Source organism: Gossypium raimondii, chromosome 5, assembly GCF_025698545.1.
Source record: "Gossypium raimondii isolate GPD5lz chromosome 5, ASM2569854v1, whole genome shotgun sequence".
In the NCBI taxonomy this organism is placed as follows: domain Eukaryota; kingdom Viridiplantae; phylum Streptophyta; class Magnoliopsida; order Malvales; family Malvaceae; genus Gossypium; species Gossypium raimondii.
Window position 1 is genome coordinate 45,951,763 of NC_068569.1, and position 9,247 is coordinate 45,961,009.

At 32.3% G+C, this 9,247-nt stretch overlaps 1 long non-coding RNA gene and 1 pseudogene across 2 annotated transcripts; both read right to left on the minus strand.

Moving 5' to 3' along the window:
* Positions 1-1,691: 1,691 nt before the first annotated feature.
* On the minus strand, positions 1,692-8,908 carry LOC105766221 (UTP:RNA uridylyltransferase 1-like; annotated as a pseudogene).
* LOC105766222 (uncharacterized) lies at positions 4,583-7,512 on the minus strand. 2 transcript variants are annotated; one of them, XR_008196417.1, is made up of 2 exons: positions 7,320-7,512; positions 4,583-6,341 (listed from the first exon to the last, which is right to left on the minus strand). It is a non-coding gene; the product is annotated as an uncharacterized LOC105766222 (long non-coding RNA). The 2 variants fall into 2 exon arrangements; XR_008196418.1 differs by having other exon boundaries at positions 7,440-7,504.
* Positions 8,909-9,247: the final 339 nt, after the last annotated feature.

Below are 9,247 nucleotides of genomic sequence, written 5' to 3' on the forward strand. Positions count from 1 at the left end.
CCATAACCTGTCACTGAATCCATAAACCTTAAATCCCTAACTCTTAACCTCTAACCCCTAACCCCTAACCTATAAACCTTAAATCACAACCCTTAAATCAGAATCCCTAATCCATAATCCCTAATTCCATAATCTATAAACCTTAAAATTGTAACTCTTAAACCGGTCCTAAATCCTAAATTAATCATATATATATATACCCTAAACCATATATATTAAACCCTAAACTATAATGATAATTAAATTAAATATTTTAAAATTAATACTATTGTATCTTTTGCAATTATATTTGAAATTATTTAATATATAAATTAAAAATCAATCAATTATGTAGCCAAAAATTTTAAAATTATTTTAAATAATAGTATTTTAATTTCTCCATTTTTAACAAATATTTTTATAAGTTTTTTATTTCAAATTATTTCTACGTGTCATTATTTCAAATTTATCCATTTTTAACAAATATTCAATTAAAATAAATTGAATTTTAATTAATATAAATAAACAAATTAAATAGTGTCATTATTTCAAATTTATCTATTTTAACAAATATTAAATTAAAAATAAATTGAATTTTAATTAATATAAATAAATAAATTAAATAGTAAATAGACAGATAAAATGTTTTTGCGGCGCTTTTCCAAAAACGCCGCTAAAGAACTGAGTATTAGCGGCGCTATTACAAAAACGCCGCTAAAGAACTGAACATTAGCGGCGCTTTTCCAAAAATGCCGGTAAAGAACTGAGCATTAGCGGCGCTTTTACAAAAACGCCGCTAAAGAACTAAGCATTAGCGACGCTTCTCCAAAAACGCCGCTAAAGATCTGAGCATTAGCGGTGCTTTTTTTTAAAAAGGCCGCTAAAACCCCGAAAGGTATAAAACGATGCCGTTGGGCTTAGGGTTTTTTGCGGCGTTTTTCCAAAAATTGCCGCTAATGCTCATTTTTAGCAGCGTTTTTGAAAAAGCGTCGCTAATGCTCGATCTCTAGCGGCGTTTTACGTAAAGCGCCGCTAATGCTTGATTTTTAGCGGCGTTTTTTTGTCTAAACGCCGCTAAAAATGCCGCTAAAAGCCTGTTTTGGTGTAGTGAAGGCTCTGTTTGTTTGCCAGTAAAATATTTTCCGGAAAATAATTTTTGAAAAATGATTACTTTTCTGGAAATGATTTACTTTTCTAGTGTTTGGATGAATCTGTGTAAAATATTTTCTGTAAATATTTCATAAAAGCCGTTTTAAATTAAACAAATTATATTTAAGAATTTATTATCTTTTCATTGTTTAATTGATTTTATTTTATATATATTAATAAATTTATATTTTAAATTGTTCTTACATATATTGCAATGATTTATTAGATGTATATAATAAGACTGTTTTGTTTGTTTCACTTGAAGACACAAATACGATATAACACACTTATTTGATATGAATATGTTTGGATCATACAGGAATTTTGTATACACTATCAATCAATTAATTACAACTTGTTTAACATCCATCCATAAAATGTCCTAACCAGTGAAAGATCGAAACCCATACTGGTAAACACACAGTTTATTGATCCTTTATCCTTAAAATATACAGCCAAATTTCAGAGCCTACTAGACAAGGCATGTAAAAAAATAGTAATAAACAATAACTGAATAAAACCAAAAATGGTATATAAGAAAATAGGTTATCATGTAACCTTTACTATTTAGGAGAAGGAAATTTCTACCAACAATGTTGTAGCAAAGGTAGGGCAAAATCCAAATACTAATTAAAAACAAAAATTGATATAGGAAGCAAAAAGCATACACACTTGCAAGCATGGAAGGATGCCAGGTCTACGTTGCTGTAAGAAATGAATGCACATCAAAACATACCTGCAAAGAAAATACTAGTTCAAAATAATAATTGATAAAAATAAATAAATAAATACCAAGAACAGGTGACTTTATAGCTGCAAGTTAAATTATTAAGCAATACCTGAAATGTGTCCTACCCTATCTCTAGATACATGAATCCTACCTAAATTGGCATCATCACAGCTTATACTTTTATCTATGTTTTTATTCATTTCAAAGCAAACCAAATAGACTAACCACAAACACCATTGAAATATGCTGCTCAGGAATGATGTTGCTAGCTATGGGAATAGCATTATAGTTGCAAACAACTCACGCGTAGCTAGATAGAGTTCCTTGGTAAGTTGCATTCACTCCTCTGGACTTGGCCCAGTGTTTCACAATAAAAGCCAACTGCCGTAATCTTACATCGATCTTTGCAAAATCTCGTAGAAGCCTTGTATTTACTACAGCCAAAACATTGTTTACGCATATGTCACAGGAAATTCCAGTCACTAGATCCATAAGCTTTACTATGGGGACCCTGGCACGAGTCAGTGCCTGTACATGAGGCCAACAGCAAGTTATACTCAATTTTACTGTAAAGTTTAACCATAAACTGTCTAAGCTTCAATTGCAATGTTCTCCCTACACATTATGAGTCTGAACTTCAAGTGCAAATTCTCTATACAGATTAACAAAAAGTAAGAAAGTTCAATGGAAACAGAGGGGGGGCTCAGAACCCGCAACTTCTCAAACTAATATAAATCAGATGATGAATCTTAAGGGTTGTAAAATAGAGACTACTTAAGGGGCATGTACTAATCAAATTTTGGCAGAAGATTTTCGCATATTAAATTATCATCCACAAAGGCAAACAAAAAAGAATGCATTAATTGCCACTTGTAATCAACCTATCAAGATTACAAACCTGTAGAGTGCACAAATTGTAATCATGGCTCATTAACATTGGCCTATTTAAAAGTAAAAAATAAAAAACCAAATTCCTAGGAAGCAACTATGAATAAATAGAACAAATCAGTTGAAACAAAGCGAACTCAGAAAATTACCATCTAAAATAAAACAAAACTGAAAATCTAAGCAAACATTATATATCAATTTGAAAGGAAAAAAATTATCGCTACACCACATATGTAGTTTATTACAATGAATTTTGGAGAAGGTCACACATATCAAACTTCACATTCTGAAGATTATTTGACTGCAAAATATCTGCCAACTTTAGCAAGATTTCAGACTTGTCGTGAATGTCCTCATTAAACGCAAGGCAAATATCAATGTCACTCTTTGACACCCCAAAAGAGTTCTCACAAGATCCATAGAGATATAACCGTGCTTCTGGCCATTCTTTGCAAACTAGTTTCTCAAGTAATGCTAACAGCTGTTTTTGCTTAGCTTTTTCTTCCACTGGAGGTATGAGTCACTCATAAATAGCAAGTAAAGGTGAATTTAACCTGAGAATATCACTGCGACAATCCGTCCGCCTTTTTAACATTCTCTCCCTCTGGCTAAGTAACCTCTGCCCCCTGTTATCTTTTCTGTATTCCTGATAAAAAAAAACCACAAGTAATCCTGAATTCAAACATAGTCTAGCCTTTCACTAAGTAATAATGATGAGCAGTCCAAAATTTTCAGTATGAAATTCTGACTGCCTAGACACAGTCCTTGGTGTATGATAAAACTCAAACTTCAAGGGCACTGACATGATGTGTTCAGCCAAACATTATTTGGGCAATATTACCAACTAAATTTAAGATGTATTAAGCATATACTACCAAAATTACCTGTGACCATATAATTTCAATTATAATTCTGGCATCCACCTCAATCTTTTAACTCTCAGATCTCTCAAAGCTTCACAGATTATAGCAATTGTTTCAAGGCAATAAAAAGTAACAGAAGTAAGAAAACAATGGCCAGTTCTTCATTGCTTTTGAAAAGTGCTTTTGAGAAGTGCTGTGGAAAAGTGCTTTTGAAAAATTTGAGTGTTTGGTATTTCTATCAAAAAGTGCTTTTGAAGAATAAAATGTCCATTTTAGACATGATATGATAAAGTAACAAATATGTATTTAAATAATGTTCAAATTAGTTAATATTATGATATTTTAGCAAAAATATAAAAAAATAATTTATTATAACTTATTGTTAATATTTTAATATATAATATTAATTTTAAATATTTCTAAGTAATTAATATTAATTATTTATTAAATTTAATTAGAATATATAAACTATATTTAAATATAAAAATTAAATATTTGTAATTAGATATTGACACAAATGTATTATTATAAAAATTATTTTTTATTTTTAATTAATGTTTTAACACATTTGTATTATTTTATTTTAAAATATATTTGAATATATAACTCATATTATATATTAACATAACATAGAAAGTATAAACCTAACAAATTAAAATATTACATATATTTGGATTAAAATTTTAAAAAAGGATAATATTTATATACCAAATATAAAACATTAACCAACCGAAAATTCTGATTGAAATTCTTTCTTACTGGACAAAAGGATGATCTTCATGGCAAAATATTATTGTGTGAGGTTGCATGCTTTATTTGGAGCTGCAATGGCTGCAGGGTTGGTCTTAGCTAGGATACTTGTTAAATGATATGTTCACAGCTTCCAATTCAGTTTTTCCTTACATAAACTTCAATAGAACAAGTGAGGTGCTTTGTCTATCAAAAGACCTTCAAACAAAAATGAAAACTCTGATCCTTAAATATTTTCATACGCATTTATTTACCATTTGAAAAAAAAAATTGAAAGAGAAAGGGTGCTAAAGTTGATACCTAGTGTAGCCTCTAGAACAATAAATACAATTGAACCTATAATCCAACTTAAACTCAATGACAAAAACTTTAAGGAATATGTAGAAGATTTCATTAAATAATACTTATTATCAAAGTGATTACTCCTTTGCAGTATCCTAGTCTATTTCATTTTGCTCATACAGTTTTAAAATTGAAAGAACATTCTATTATAACAATGTCCAGCTTGCAGTTCTGCTTCCATCTTAGCTATTTTATCCGCAAGGCTCCTCATTTGTTGTTCTCTTTCAGGTGTTACAGCTCCTATCTGAGCATGCAAGATCTGTAACTCATGCTGTGCAGCAGCAAGTTCCTGTCTCAATGTCTCATGGGTAGCAGCAATTCTTTGGTTTTCTGTGCCAAGTCTCTGCATTTCTACATGCTGTGCAGCAAGCTTTTGTTCCATGATTTCTGGAGGTGGCAACATATAAAATGTGCAAAAGGACCTGGACGGGGAGGAATTCCTAGACCAAATGGGTCAGAATGTACCATGCCAGGTCCAGGGAGAGGACGCCTCAGATGAGGGGGTGGAATTCGACCTTTACTTCCCATTTTTACTGGCTACTGTATGACCTGTGCAAAGAAATACAACTCATAGGAATACTGCTGCTCTCCACTTTGATTGACTTTATTAAGAAACTTGAAAACTACTCATTCATCATGTGACATGAATAACAATCTGATATTGATGCAATGCTGGGGGATTTTAGTACATACATGCAACACAACACAGTCAAGGAACAATAAATACAATTGAACCTATAATCCAACTTAAACTCAATGACAAGAACATTAAGGAATATGTAGAAGATTTCATTAAATAATACTTATTATTAAAGTGATTACTCCTTTGCAGTATCCTAATCCATTTCATTTTGCTCATACAATATTAAAATTGAAAGAACATTCTATCATAACAATGTCCAGTATATTAGATATAAAGTTTATCCACATCAGTAATTTACCAAATAACAATCATATAAATAATCACATGCCATAAAGAGAACATCAAAGCTTATAACATATAGTGAAAGGATTCTTATCCACAACTAAAGTGGTTATAACATCAAATCTTATTTTCCACAAGCTATAAACTCTAGACGATAAGGTATGTTCCACAGTTGGAAATTGAAGTTTGAAACGCATGGTATCTTTCATTATGTTTGAAACGCAAAGCATAACTTCCTAAGTCCAAAGAAAGCTATTAAAAATCTACTTGTTTGAATGACATTCTCCATTTTAAAACCACTGCACATAGATATAGACACAAACAAATAAGTATTTAGATAAGCAACTACAACGAGCTATCTGTCTAATGGCAATATCACTTAACTGAATTAATCATACTTTTTTCCTACTAAAATTTAAAAAAAAATCCAAAAAATACAACAGTTGCAACTTAGGAGTGAACAGTTCTTTTATATGTTAACTTAGGAGTAATGACCACTTGTAACTTGACACAGTGGCTACTTAGCTGACACCAAAGAGAGCAATTATATACATATAATTACTTATTAAAAGAGGGAAACACCTGTATGTTCTTCATTACTACTAAAAGCCAACTGCCTGCATCTATTTGCTCAGCGCAGAGCCTCACACTCTCCACCAAAGGTCACATAATTCACCAACATCAAATGCTAGCATCTGAGAATATCATATTCTACCTGGGAACAAATTTACAAATAGAAGGCTGTGAGCCAAGCGCCGTAGAGAGAAGAATGGCTCTTGATTAAATGTTTTAAGTATAAATCAAGCTTTAGTAGAGAAAAGCCAAAACTTATGTTAAAAAATGGAACAGGAATATACCCCAAGGGGCACTTACTGGCATTAGATTCTTTTACCAAAACAAAGAAATATACCATGTTTAGCTATTCACAAGTTCTCCAACTAAGTTCCCAACATTAAACAAGTTCATCTATTCTCAAATCCAAGCAATCACGTTGATCAAATCAATTGTTATATTAGATAAGAATTAATTCCAAAAGCATCTTATTAACTACTTCCAAACCACAAAGCAAAAACACCAAAAATGGAAAGAACCAATCAGGTTTTCATTACTTAAATATCATTATTAATAAATAAAACTCTTTGCTTTTTCTTGATTTTTCTCTCGATTCTTGAATGCAAAGAATGCAACAAGCAGAACCAATTCCATATTTTACTAAAAGAAGAAAAGGGACTTCAGCCTTTAATATAATCAAACAGATCTAAGAACAATTACATAAACTGAGCAAAGTTGGAATCTGCACATTCAATCTATTTGATTTTTCTAAGAAGAAAGGCCTTGCTGGTTATCAATTTGAAAGTACTTCACAGCATTTTCAAATCAAACCTTCCCCTTTAGCTTGGATACGAATCTGATTCATTGCAAAATCCAACCGTCGAATGTGATTTTATGATCATTTATATAATTAATTTTCAGTATCGAAATATCAACAATAGATTGGAGAGCTTGAATTCGAGTAATTAGTAATGTTTCTTATCGTAAAGCTAAACCCTAGAAACAATTAAAAAGAACATCATCAAAACTTTTAAATACAAAAGATACAGAAAATTCACCAACGATATGGAATTTGGATACGAATTTTGATTTAGTCTATATTTCTTCTATTTTTATCAACTAAAATGTTTGGAATAATTACAAAGTGGTAAAGCAAAAGAGGCAGAGCAAAGCAGCAGGAGAGGAACAAAGCAGTAAAGCAAAACAGGCACAAAAGCCAGAATTTTCCCTCTTTTTTTTTTCTGTTGGAAGAGTTACTTACCTGCGGAAGAGGAAATAAAAAGCAACTAAAAACAAAGCATCATTAATAATTAAAGAGAAGAAGAAGAAAACAAACTTACCTGCGGAAGAGGAACAAAGAACAGAAAAGAGCTTTCACAGCGAAAATGTGAAAAAAATGGGTATAGAGCTTTCACAGCAGAGGAAAGAACCTTTTTTCAAGGGGGAGAAATAGGTTAATTTGGTCTTTTATTAGCCAAAAGCACTTCCAGCGTTTTAGATGGTAAAATTTTTAGCTTCTTCATCTGGAAAAAATGACGTTTCAGATGGTGATTTTTTTGAGAAAATGGAGGCCTTTCTTCATTCCTCTGAAGAAAAAAGGACTTTTTATTGCAAAAGTCCTTTTACAACGCAATGGAGAACGGAGCCTAAGTCTACCTTCTCCCGATGATGCCGCTTCTTGTCATTCTTATCATCAGATTCATCCTCAACCAACAAAGGTTCAACAAACTTTTCCTCAATTTCATCCACTTCGCCACCATCTTCTCTTTTAGGCTTATCACGCCTTGAAAACCCATTTGCACCACCATCCATTTGCAATTCCAAAAGAGGCCCTTCAATCTCAGTCACTGAAACAGACTGCGGATAACTCCCTGCCGGCGGCACAGGGTGATCAAGCTGTCCACGAAGTCTCGTTTCATTGTCATAACTCAAACGACCCAATTCAGCTTTTAATTTATTTACACTGTGCTCAACATGTCTCGTATTTTTTCTGAAATCCTGATTTCCTCCTCCTTTTCTAGGCTTTCCTGAAAACCATGGAGGCCCTGCGAAGAGGAAGATTTGAGCGAAACGAAACAGCAGCCCTGAGAAGAGAAGATATGCGACGGATACAACTAAGGTAAAACGAAAATAAAAGTTGAAGAACGAAAGAAGTAGAAGGAGGAAAGTTACCTCGATGAAGAAGGAATATGCTGAGAGGGGAGGAAGCTTTTCCGAAAAATGTGTTACAGAAATAAAATCGGTAAGACATTTCCCCTAAAACCCATTCATTTTATCTGTGTCTTGGAAAACATTTTTCAAATGTAAAATATTTTCAAGCTTCCAAACACCGTAAAACTAGCAAACAAACGGACCCGAAAGCAAAGTTCCAGAATTTTTTCAAGCTTATGCCCACATTAGTGTTTTAAGGAGGCCCAGAGACTCTTGATGGCTCTTCACAAATCGATAATGAAAAAGAACATTTGATTATGGATGGATCTATGCCTACAATGGCACCCAGAGTACCCATATCATTGTCTGTACAGGTAGAAATGCCCAAAGTTCAATAGGGAAGACTTCAAAGGATAGTTGAGGAAGGTTGAATAGTATTTTAAAGTTGAGAAGGTAGTAAAAAATGCCCAACTTAAACTGGCTATGTTGTATTTAGAAGGGGGACTTCATAATATGGTTTTGGTTACTTACATCGAGGAAATGCAAAATAGGTTTGCACCTGGTGATTTCGAAGATCCCATGTCAATTGATACGGAACGAGATGGATGAATGCAGAAGCGAATCATAAAGTTTTTTAAAGTAGCGGATTTGACTTAGAACTCTAGACGTTCGAAAAAAAATTTGGATTTTTGACACAACCTGAAATGCAATCAAATCCAAGTTAGATAAAACACTTAAAATAAATAACTAATATAATTAAAATAGAATAATAAATCTACGATTAGAACAGTAAGGAAGAAAATAAAGAAGATGGATGGAAAAGATAGATAGTGGCGTATAAAAATCCATAGAAGTCTTGGAAACACAAAGAATCCACAACCCCCTTCAAGTGGCTCTAATTTCCCCTCTAAAAAAAAA